Below are 13384 nucleotides of genomic sequence, written 5' to 3'. Positions count from 1 at the left end.
CTGCAGTGCAGAGGTGGGAAGACCAGGGAAACAATGCAGGTGTTCCACCTGCGTGTGTGAATAGCACACCAAGTTTGTATCTGGACCTGGGAGCCATGGGACTGCTGGCCACAGCCTCTGCCTACCCGGTCCAAGAAATAATTCCAGCGGGGCCAGGAGGGCCAGCTCAATCGGTGTACAGACCGTTTAGAGAAAGTGAATTGAGATCGATGAAGGAACGAGTATTAGAACTGAGAGGGAATGTGGGAGCAACAAAGGAATTGATAGTGCAGTGGGTTGAGGCACACCGCTGCTCGCATAGCGACATTGGAGTATTATGCCATGCAGTGCTGTCCCCATTTGTGTGGAAAAGGGCTAAACAGGATGGTAATTGGCCAGAGGAAGAGCCACAGGGAGCAGCGGCATGGACTGCTGCACAGAGGCAGACTGCACGTCAGCTCCTCTATGATGCAATTGAGAGCGCAATGCGGCCGGCAACGTTAGATTGGGATAAGATCTATGAAACAAAGCAACGCCAAGGGGAGCGGGCGACCGAATTCATGCATAGATTAGTGCAGGCATTCTTGCAATATGGGGGTTTTCAAGTTGAACAAGAGATACCACAACGAGCGTTGACTAACTTCCTAATGGAAGGGCTCAGACCCCAGATTAAGAAGCAGTTAAAGTATGTAATGCTAGGCTGGCAGGCAAGACCAGCAACTGAGATTTGTACAGCTGCCGACCAATGTTCATCCCGGTCAGAAGAGAAGGAGAGCGCGAAAACAAAAATTAAAGAGGAAGTGTTCCAAATGGTATTATTAGACAAAGTGGCAGAGCAAAGGAAGAATAAAGATTGGAGAAAGTGGGAGCTAGAGGAAGATGACACAGACTCAGAAGACGAAGAAACGGCTAGACAGTGGGATCGCCGAATGAGAATCCAACAAAGACCCCCGCCGGCGGCACCGAGCAGAGGGAAACCCAAGAAACAGGTAGGGAAAGGTCAAGGTTGGACACGATCGCCTCTACTGACATGCTCAAAAACTGCAGCAGGCCAAAGCCGAGCACAACCGACAGCGCCGCCGCAGGAATGCTTCCAGTGCGGGAAACAAGGGCATTGGCGAAGGAATTGCCCTCAAGGACGGCCGGGGTTTCAACAAGACGGTGGATCAAGACGGCTGCAGGGTCGTAAGTCGTATTGACACACCGCGGGTGGACCCGTGTTGCAGGGAGCGATGCTGACACTAACACCAACAGAGGAGCCGACCTTCACTCTGGATGTTTCAGGTAAGAAGCTTCCTTTCTTAGTCGACACGGGAGCCACTCATTCCACTATTGCAGTGAAGGAACTGCCAGGAGTTGAAAAATCAAACACCGAAGTACAAGTAGTAGGATTAGGGGGTAAGGTACAGACACTAAAAGCAACAACACAATTACCAGTACGGTGCAGACCTTTGCAAGAGAAACATGCTTTCCTTCTCACAACCACTACGCCAGTTAATCTGCTAGGTAGAGATTTGTTGTGTAAGCTAGGATGCACGATAGCATGCACAAAGAAAGGGGTTTATGTTGATATTCCCAGGGATAAGACACATTTAGCAATGATGATCCTGATGACACCGCATCCGATTGTTTATTGGTGGAGACTGCCAGAGGAACCAATTAGAAATGCTTGGGCATGCCTAGATCTTATCTCAGACGAAAATAAGGAAATGCAAATGTGGCTAGACAATGCACAAGTGACAATGCACACATATTATAACCCTCCACATTGTACAATCTATTATGATGCGGGAGGGGATGACATTGAATTTGCGGAGAAAATTGCTCCGCATTTGGAAACACGTAATGATTTATTGCTTTGCCGCCTAATGGTTGGTAAGGAAGGTGTCGCAATGCGAATTTAAACTCACAGACGAGCAAAAGCAGTTGACAAAGTATCCGCCGGGAGTAACCTCACATGCAACAATGACTACAGCAAAGGGATATCACCCAAAGGATTTGGGATTTATGGTTTACTGCCTACAGGAGGCAGCAGTGAGCTGCACAGAAACAATAGTGCACTGGGAAGTGCATAAGCTGGAGAATAACGAAGGATGGATTTGTGATCTTATGGAAAAGGAGATACAAGGACTGGTGGAAGATGTTAATTTACCACCAAAGCGTGAAAAGGCATTGGAGATGATGAACACGATAGAAAAGGTGGAAAATCTGATGGGAGAGGTCCCACCACAATTGTGGACCAAACATGACAATGATGTGGGTCGAATCATTGGGGCAACGCCCCTAGTGGTTAAACTCAAACCGGGAATGCCTTTGCCAAATGTGCGCCAATACCCTCTCCGAAAGGAGGCAGAGGCTGGTATTGCACCAGTAATTAAGTCCTTGAAGGAACAGGGTATAATTGTGGAAACTACAAGTCCGTGTAATACACCTATATTGCCAGTAAAAAAGCCACAGAAGGATAAATGGAGATTTGTCCAAGATTTGCGAGAAGTGAATGAGATAATTCAAGGTGTTCACCCTGTGGTACCTCGTGCAGAGGGACTGATAACATCTATTCCCGCAAGCTCCACTCATTTCTCAGTCATCGATTTATGTTCTGCGTTTTTTAGCGTACCCATTGATAAGGAATCGCAGTTTTTATTTGCCTTTACGTACAAAGGCCGTCAGTACATATGGACTGTGTTGCCCCAGGGGTTCGCAGATAGTCCAAAATTATTTTCGCGGGCTCTACACAAGGATCTAGAAGATGTTGTTTTCAAAGGTAACTCAGTGCTGCTACAGTATGTGGATGACTTGCTAATTTGCTCCCCAAATAAAGCAGCGTGTACAAATGATACGCTGCAGCTGCTACGGGCGTTAGCAAGAAAAGGCCACAAGGTAAACAAGGACAAACTGCAAATGGTCCAAGAAAGGGTTAAGTATCTGGGACACCAAATCTCCCACGGAAAGAGGGAGTTGGACAAAGGGAGGATAACTTCGATCACGGAAGTCCCCCGCCCTCGCACAAAGAAGGAGATGATGCGATTCCTAGGTATGGCAACTTACTGTAGACAATGGGTTGTTGATTATGCAATTCTAACTAAGGAACTGTATGTTGTGGTCGGGAAAAACCAGCCACATCAAATTGTGTGGAATGAGCAGATGGGGGAATGCTTTACAAAATTGAAAGCAGCACTTTCGGTGGCTCCCGCTCTGGGGCTACCAGATTATGACAAAACGTTCTTCCTTTACTCTCATGAAACAAAGGGATTTGCACAGGCTGTGATAACACAATCGCACAGTGACCGCCAACGTCCAATCGCATATTTCAGTAGAAGGCTGGACCCGGTCGAACGCGGCCTACCTCTTTGTTTACAAGCAGTGGCTGCAGCCAGTTATGCAGTTAAACGCACGGCAGAAATTGTAATGGGGCACCCTCTGGTTTTAAGGGTTCCCCACTGTGTTGCGGCTTTGCTCACACAAAAACAAACACAACATTTAACCAATACACGTTTGATGCAGTATGAGACGACTCTCCTACACCAACCGAATCTACGGATTGAAAGATGCAACGTTCTTAATCCAGCCTCTTTGCTGCCAACGGAGGACGACGGCGACCCACACGATTGCACGGAGGCGATCCAGGAAGTATCCACTGTACGCCCGGATCTAAAGGATCAACCACTAGAGCGACCGGACCTCACCTTGTTTGTTGATGGTTCGGCATACCGAGGACTAGATGGCTCGGGGCATGCAGGATACGCTGTGTGTACAGTTGACAAATTAATGGAAGCGTCCCGTCTGCCTTCTCATTTCTCCGCCCAGCAGGCGGAATTGTGTGCCCTTATTAGGGCCTGCGAGCTGTCTGCCGATTCTGCGGTGAACATATATACTGACTCTAACTATGCTTTTGGTGTTGTACATGACAAAGGTGCGATATGGAAAATGCGAGGGTTTCTCACCTCTGCAGGAACACCAATAAAGAATGGCAGTTTGGTGTCCGAGCTGTTGACAAGCATTACACTGCCAGCGGAAGTCGCAGTTATTAAATGCCGTGCACACCAGAAACTGACAACTGACATTGACAAAGGTAATGATAAAGCAGATAAAGCTGCAAAAGAGGCGGCTAGTCTGCCTTTGCCTTCGATAATGCCAGCACGATTGGCGAAGGAGCAAATCAAGCTGCACCAATACAGCTTGTCAGACATTATTGCAATTCAAGCTGCTGCAACACAGGAGGTCCATGATAAGTGGCAAGCAGCAGGAGGAGCAGCGGATGACGACGGACTTTGGTCAAACAGGGGGAAGGTAATAGCACCTGTTGAAACCCTTCCATGGCTTGCACGCATGGCCCATTTGAATGGACATGTGTGCAAGAGGGGGACTGTGAGACAAGTCCAAGAATCATGGTATGCCCCAGGGATTGGGAATATAGCAGAAGGGGTCTGTAAAACTTGTCAGGTATGTCAACAACACAACCAACACAAAATTGATAAGATAGGGCAGCCGGGAGCCCACCCGGCCCCCTGGGGTCCTTTTGTGCACCTACAAATAGACTTTATAAATATGCCACCATCATGCGGATATGGAAATGTCTTGGTAGTGGTAGACATGTTCACTAAATGGGTAGAGGCATACCCATGTACAAAGGCAGATGCTGCCACCGTTGTGAAGCACTTGTTAAAAAGCTTCTTCTGCCGATTTGGCATCCCTCACAAAATATCACATGATCAAGGGGGACACTTTATGGGGGAACTAACACAGGCAGCGTGTAAAGCACTGGGAATAAAACAGGCATTTCACTGTGTTTATCACCCACAGTCAGCGGCGTCGTGGAAAGACAGAACGGTATCCTAAAGAACAAGCTGGCGAAACTAACAACGGAAACAGGGTTGAAGTGGCCAGATGCATTACCCTTGGTACTAATGAGCATGCGATCCACAGTGAACCGGAAGACAGGGTTATCCCCTCATGAAATACTAATGGGAAGGCCGATGCGGCTTCCCGTGACTGCCCCCACCAACATAAACAAATTGAGTATTGCAATGATGGATGAAAACATGCTGATTTTCTGTAAACAGCTCTCCAGGATCGCGAGGACGATACACACGAGAGTGAAGGAGGCCTTACCCGAGCCAGTGGAAAGGCCGTATCACACCTTCCAGCCAGGAGACTACGTACTGATAAAGCACTTTACAAGGAAAACGGCCTTGGAACCAAGGTGGAAAGGACCGTTTCAGGTATTGCTGACCACCCCAACTGCCGTGAAGTGTGAAGGTAAGCCTGCTTGGATACACTTTTCACACTGCAAACTTGCCATCCCAAGAGAGGAGGAGGTTGTGCAAGAATGAACCCATTACAGCAAATTCTAGTTGCTATAATTGCCCTCTGGATGGGAAGCTGGGAAGTGGAAGGGCAAATTGATAACTGGACAATCCAACCCATCCAACAGAGGGGGAAAAGAGCAATTGGGAATCACACTGAACATTTACACGAGTTGGGAGTACATGGGATAAATACATTCTTACTTTTGTCGCACAAATATGCTACATTGAGTAATAAGACTAAGTGCTGGGTGTGTGCTTATCTCCCGCACTCCTCACAAACGGGTTTGCCATTATCTGTGATCCCATTTGAGGAAATAGACTATTGTGGTGCTGCTTGGTACAACAACTTTAATTTGACTAAAACAACCGGTAACTCATCATGTGTAGACTTTACAGGTGCGTGGTACCCTCCTTTTAATTGAAAGAAAAGACCTCCGTACTTCAGAATCACATATAAGCGTATGGGGTTTATCTGCCTTACTTGGACAAAGCCTCATGTCAGATTTCAGGCAGGGAACTCCACTTGTAATATATCAATAGAGATAAATGACTTACCAGCCAACAGGAAGGGAGAGAATGGAACATATCCGAAGGTTGCATCTAATGGCACATATTTTGTGTGTGGGTATAGAGCCTACCCATGGCTGCCAAACAAATGGGGTGGTTCATGTTATCTTGCTTATGTCGTACCGCACATGCGTTTGATCACTGATCCATTCTCTGGGATAGATCAAACACGACGTAAGAGAGCTATATCAGGCGGGGCGTATGCAGCAATGATAATTTTCCCCCGATATGGGGCCTGGGTGGCAGGAAGAGAACTTATCAGCATGGCATCAACATTGGAAATAATGGGGAACGATACCGCTGATGGGTTTGAAAAAATTAGCGCGGAGCTGGTCGCATTAAGGACTACTGTAATGCAAAATAGAATAGCTTTAGACATGATTCTAGCTGAGAAAGGGGGAACATGTGCTGTAATTGGCAAAGAGTGTTGTACGTACATCCCAGATAATTCAGAAAACATTAATGACCTCGCGGGTCACATAAGAAAAGAGGCGAGCAAATATAAAGACTACAGTAATGATAACATGAGTAGCTGGTTAAAGGGATTGTTTGGGGGTTGGGGAGGAAGTGTTTTAAGATTCTTTATAACAATCCTGATAATCATCGTGGCAGCCTTTATATTACTGATGGTTTTCAAGGTAATCGCCCAAAAGGCCATTGCAAAGTGTTTTTCAGGATGGACAACAAAGCCCAGTACCCAGCTAGTCAGACGGTGATGGCTCCGGTGAACACTGCTGGACTGCTGCCATCCTCAAACCTCCCTGCACTTACACCTACCCCCCCCCCATTCCAATACTATGTACCCCACCCATGTCACCCCAACCCACGAACAATGAAACATATTGTAACCTTGCAGTAGTCGCCGATCCATTACTCAGGCTTCCTCCGAGTGATGAACAATTGCTTCAACTCACATTGGACGAATGTCTTTCGTTACTTGCACCAATTGAAGGGCTAGGTAGAAATACCATTTGATTTGCCTTGTTGGCAATTGCTGGCAAGTTGTGCCATCATTATACTCTGGCTTGCAGTTTATCAAATATCTTTTTGCTTTGTTCATAAAGAACATTACATTTATATACTTTAACACTGCCTTACTTGTTGTTCATGAAGTTCATTAAGCGGCAATATGTAATCAAATATTTAATGGAACGTATATTCCTGTATAACTTCATTCTTGTTTAGCCATGAGCAATTCTTGTACGAACAGCTTTTGGGAGTGCTTGGCTTTCTTATATTCTATGTTTAAATGTTGTGATATTTCCCGATTTCCCTTGTTGAAGACTTGGGGTGTTAGTGGACCGGTTGGAAAGTGGGTAGGAACCCCCTTTTGGGCTAGGGGGCGCAGGTGGAACTCCCGACCGTCATGGACCATTTGGAGCTAAACATAAGGATGGCCCACCCACTGGGGGTTGCTATCTGCTGACCTGCCGGCCTGCGGATGCTCCATTTCTCCATTTGTAGTTTCTTTTGCAAATGTTTCAAAGAAACAAGAGGAGGGAAATGTCGGGGATTGTATGTACTCTAACAGCAACCAAACATGTCTACTAGTGTTTGGTTAAAACTCTTGAGTTAATTGGAAATGGGGAAAGGATAAATCTTCCCAATGTTTATCTGTGCACTGTCAAGGAACTTGTTTTTTCAGCCAAAGGGCTGGCACTGTTACAACACAGCTGGTCTTGTTGACTGTTTGAAATGGCCTTGCTGATCGGGCAGCTGGGCTACCTGGAATCTGTTGGATCACTGCCCAGAACTGGTAAGACCCAACAACATGTAGGAGGCTACCTTTGAAAATTCTTTAAGGGAATCAAGGGTGTTGTTTCTGCACTTTCTGTGCTCTCTTATCAGCAGTACTGACAGGAGAATGCTATAAATTAATGAATGGTAATAAATCCTCTTTGACACACAGTTATTCAGAGGTCGCAATAAACTGAATATAAGGCAGTGCCGAAAGACAGCTCACCAGAGGATTAGGCTGGGTGGACTATTGTGTTCAAAGCCTGTTGTCTCCATATGCATATGTCTGATGTGTAATAAAACCTTCTCTACCAAGATCGGTGGGAAACAATACTAACAATTCACAACTATGACATTGAGCAATCTGATCTGAACAAAAGAATGATACAGTGAGTACCTATTTGATTGTGTAAAATGTCCAGTCAATGGGATGGTTGAGCCTGCTTCTTGCTCACAAGCAGGTCGATGTCAGGCTTTGTTTTGGATAAAGCGCACCGAACATCATGTTCAACATCCAGTAGGGATCTTTGTTTTGTTTTTTGAATAACGACTGACGAGAACCCAGCTTCACACAGCCATGTAGATGGGAATACTATGAGCGAATGAACAGCCAGGGCAGCTAGCTTAGGGTAAGACCCCAACATTCCACACCAGAAGTCCGTAAGATTCATCTCGTCAAACTGATCTCGTGCTGTGGAGTCGTTTTGGAGATCAATCAAGCTTTCCTGCAGTCCTGTTCCAGGTGGCAAATCCAATGCATTAATGCGAAATGGGTTGTGAATCATTTTCAGATCCAGTTCCTTGAGATCCGTAAAATAGGAATTTAATTCCTCATCCAAATAAGCGAGGTGATCTTTTACCAGTTGTATGAACTCCTTGGGGGATTCTTTTCACGCTTCTGAAGAATATCGGCCGTGCAAGAAAACATGACCACCACTCCCACTTCGACATTCGTCTTCCACAGACGGAATTTTTCCTGAAATCCCTTGACCTTGTCTATGAAGTCAATGATAGTCACGCCAGTCCCCTGAAGAGACTTGTTCAGGGCGTTTAATTGAGAGAAAATGTCGACCAAATAAGCCAGGTGCAATGCCCAGTCGGGGTCGTTCAAAGCAGCGACGAAATCGACAGTCTTTGGTTTCCCATAGTTTTCGAAGAATTCACGAAGCTCAGCTCGCAGTTCAAACACGCGCTCCGCCATATTTCCATGGGATAACCATCTCACCTCAGTGTGGAATAAGAGAACTTTATTGTCGGAGTCGAAATCCTCGCAAAGTTTCTTGAAAAGTCGCGAATTGAGAGCCTGGGAATTCACCTGGTTCACAATTTTGATCATGGTTGAGAGAACGTCAGTCAATGGCTTGGGGAGCGCCTTGGCTGCGAGTGCGTGGCGGTGGATCGTACAGTGTAGGCCTATGAGCATCGTACAGTATGGACCTATGAAAGCACTTCAGGAGCAACTGCCTTCACAAGCGTTTGGAAACCTGATCTGCACCCCAACATAGCTGGAGCACCATCTGTAGTACAGCTTTTCAGATCAACCCATGACAGCCCAACTTGATCAAAGACGGAAGACACCTCTTCGAAAATGTCCTTTGCTTTAGTTGTGGTTTTAAGCGGGCGGAAAAATAGTATTTCATCCTTGAACTTGGCTTTATGCACGTACCGAACGAACGCTAGCAGTTGGGCACAATTTGCCACGTCAGTTGACTCATCCAATTGCATAGAAAATCCGCATGGAGATGCCTTGATTTCTGCCACCACCTGGTCATGAATATTGGTTAACATTTCTTCAATGCGCCTCTGAACTGTGTTGTTTGACAACGAAAGAGAATTGAGCTTCTTGGCGCTTTGTTCTCCCAGCATGAAACTTACGATATCCTTTGTGGCGGGAAGGATGAGGTTTTCACCGACGGTGTGAGGTTTTTTTCTGTTCTGCAATTCGCAGTGCAACCAAGTAGGATGTCTTTACGGCTGCCGTGGACTGCTGTTGAAAACTGCCGCTGCCATCGAAGCGTGCTCTTTTCATGGCATTTTCCTTCTGACGAAAAAAATCATGGTCCTTGTCGCTGTGTTCAGGATGAACAGAATCAAAATGGCGCTTCAATAGACTTGGCTTCATAGATTGATTGCCGAGAACTTTTCCACAAATCACACACTGTGGAGCTTCTAATTCACCTTTTTGGATGGAAGTGAAGCCTAACTTGAGATAACTCTCCGAATATTTTTGCATTGACATGATGCTGGTGAACGATAACGGCAACAATAAGCCGGGTAATAAACAATGATGACAGTGTGGCGTGTAGAGACAAAACGAATAATAAGAATTGTGCACAATGGCTGATAACAAACAGCTGTCAGTGGACAGCCGCTTTCGATATAAATTTAATATTGTGCACAAGCTGCATGAGAGAGAAGTAAAATAAAAACTGCGTTTAAAAAAAAAAAAAAGCTGCCACGTACCACACCGCAGATGCCACCATACTTTAACCAAAACCACCGAGAAAGTTCAAATGTACCACATGTGGTACGCGTACCACAGGTTGGGAACCCCTGGATTAGGGGAATTGGTATATAAAAAGGGGCTTCGCAGGAGGAACCCGTCTTTTTTTTAGACTTCGTGGTGAGTACATGTCCATGTCATTTCGAGAGATGGAGGATACGGCAAGGCTGAGACGACAATACCTACCTGTCCTCAAACATCAACATGACCTCATCCAGTTGACACTGCACCGGTTGCATGCCAATAGAGCTGGGAGAAGAAGACGTGAACGGAGGAGAAGGAACTGGGTGAGACCTTGGATCAGGAGGCAACGCCATTACGGCATATATGACCAGCTCATGGTGGAACTCCGGAACGCGGACCATGCATCCTTCATCAACTTCCTGCGAATGCCCCCAGCAATGTTCGACGAGCTGCTAGCCAGAGTGGTTCCAAGGATAACCAAGCATTATTATTAAATCATTTCAATAGTCCAGTGGAAGCGATTTAACTCATTCAATGGAAACGATTTCAATTGCCTTGCACCAGCGTCCAAAAACAATAGGCGAGTGACAGGCATTTATTAAAAGTGAAGTTGCAGCCTATGAATAGAAAACCTCACGTAATCGTCGAAGATACGCTGCCACGCTATGCATACGTTAGACTATCGTTGGGTATAGGTTGTGGACGCCTAAAACACACTAATCAATCGTTGGTATATCTTATCTACGAGTTATCGAAGCGTTCTGTGTTCATTACTAGGACATTATGCATTTGTCCAAGTCGTTTTGAATACTTTAAAAACTGAAACAAAAAAATAGTTCATTGTGGGAATGAGAAAAAAAAATTAGCCGAAAAGAACATCGAACAATGGTGAAAAGTAGTCTCTATTCGTGGACGCAACGAGGATCCATCATCACCCACACCCTCCCCATCACGCTCACCAACTACTACTGACATGGACCTACTACTACTAATACCAATACTACTACTACTACTGACACGCTCACCTAATACTACTACTACTGATACTACTGACATTGACATCCACTCAATATGGAGTCTGGAACACTGACGGGTTCCTCTTTTGAAGCCCATTTGTATATACCAATTCCCCTAAATGCTGCCAATACGCCATTATACGGTAGCTGTAAGTTAGAAACATGTTCAGTAAATTCTGTGGTCGTCCGGAAGACGTAAATCAAATTCGTCTACATAGGACAATGTGCGTTTGAGATACGTTACACATAGGTTCAAAGCACGCTACTCATAGGTTCAAAGCACGTTACTCATAGGTTAAAAATTAAGTTTCGGGTATGCTAAACATTACCTCGACGTGTTTTGACTTATGAGTAACTTTCAAGTAACGTGTGTCCGACGTGTGTCAACGATCGCGGAGCGTGCCGAGAACTTATGCCAGCGTATGCGGAACTTGAGAGCCATACGTCGAGTACGTCGTAAAATTTTCAGCATGCTTGAAATTTCACGACGTACTCGACGTACCACGGAATATGACAGCGTACTTCATTGTTTTTCAGCGTGCTCTTAACGTATACAAAACTTACCCATACCGTATTCGACGTGTGCCAGCGTTTTAGACGCATTTTTCATAGGTCGGCATACGCTGGCTAAATCGTCAAGGTGTGACTGCGATGTTGACACTTCCAATTTTCAGGCGGTTATGATTTAAATCGGCGTGCGGCAAGTTTTTAACAGAGAACGCCACGAGTTCGTCGGCGATACGTGCAGTGCGCTATGCCTAAGTTAAACTATCGTTGGGCATAGGTTGTGAACGCCGACAACAGGCTAAGCATTCGTTGGTACAAGTTATCTATAAGACAACGAAACGTTCTGTGCCCGTTACTAATATGTTATACATACGAACAACGTTATGAATACGACCAAAACTTTAAAAAAAAAACCTCAAAACTTCAGTGTACGCCAACGTTTTACATACATTTTTATACGTTGTCATTGCTGGCTAAAACGTCAAGGTCTTAACAGCACCTTTACTTTTGAAAATAGTAAGCAAGTCTTGGGGCGGTAAACCATGACGTTTCAAAAGATGTAACATGTGGCGTTTACTATTCGCACGTTTATCGACATTTTCCACATGAGCTTCTCACTTTAAATCATTTTGAATGCAAACACCAAAAACTTTCATCGTGCATACCTTATGTATCTGATGGTCTCCAATCCGCACAATTGGCTCATTTGGAGGCTCTCGCATAAATGAAACATCCATTTTAATACATTTTGCAGAGTTTAATCCCATATTATTGCATCGAGACAATTTCAAAAGGTTATTGGCTGCTGATTGCATATTAGAAGGATGGTGTGATTGACGACATTGAACAAGAGCTAAATCATCGACATATGTAAACGTAAACAGTTCAGTAGATAGTAGTGCATCATTGATCATCGCTCACCGCTCAAAAAAAACAAATGATGGGGCCCAAGCATGTTCCTTGAGGAACTGCTGCATTGAGCAATGCCAAATCAGAGCGAGTGACGTACTGACGTGGTAGCGTACACACTGCTGATGGGAGAACAATACATCGCAGATCCAATTAATAATCGGAGGACGTATGCCGAGATAAATTGGCTTCGCGATGGCAATTGTGTGATCAGTTCGATCAAAAGCTTATATGTCAATTAAAATGAAAGGAAAGTGATTTCACCTTTTCTGCACTAACTTATATCGGATGTCACATATTAATGAAGCAGTGTGAAGTTCAGTTCTGTTCTTGCGTATGGCAGCTTGGCTGCCGGGGTAGCTATAATTTCTTGGAAGCGCGGCTGTGCCGCTGATGCTGTGCCCCTCTACCAGTACACTGGTACTCATTTTGCCAACCTCGGAAGGATGACAGGCTGAATCAACCCCACCTGGTGTTAATTCAGCAGCCAACGGTGCTTGAACTCAGGACCTTAAGATCCTAAGCCAGCCAGCCACCCTAACCACGAAGCTAACACCAGGTTTAATGTGAAGTGGAAAGCAATTTACAGTTCCAAAACTGGTGTGGATCAGGTTTCGGAGTAATATCATGTAGGATCCATCTTACAATGAATGATTCAGCGGTCTTATCAAAATGATCTGGAAGGGATATTTGTCTTAACTTTTCCAGAGATGCAGTGACCGTAAGGTTGGTGGATTTCCAAACAGATGGAAGATTACCAAGGGCAAATAAGAGGATGAAAAGGGCAGAGTCCACAAAGGATGTGCAAGAGCAGCAGAGCAGGTTTTTAGGACACATGAGCTGATGCCATTTGGTCCAGTAGCAGTCAGTGTAGAGGGTTCTAGAACCTTCTC

At 45.3% G+C, this 13384-nt stretch overlaps 1 protein-coding gene across 3 annotated transcripts in view; it reads right to left on the bottom strand.

Annotated features, from left to right (window-relative positions):
• Positions 1–13384, bottom strand: part of LOC147023038 (mitochondrial fission 1 protein-like) — a 43660-nt gene that overhangs the window by 14647 nt on the left and 15629 nt on the right. The gene's annotated exons all lie outside the window — the stretch shown is intronic.

This window comes from Eptatretus burgeri, chromosome 7 (genome assembly GCF_056783735.1).
Source record: "Eptatretus burgeri isolate ZD-2024b chromosome 7, Ebu_testis_v1, whole genome shotgun sequence".
NCBI lineage: Eukaryota > Metazoa > Chordata > Myxini > Myxiniformes > Myxinidae > Eptatretus > Eptatretus burgeri.
The sequence above is the reverse complement of the archived record's forward strand: the minus strand, read 5'-3'. Positions and strand labels throughout refer to the sequence as shown.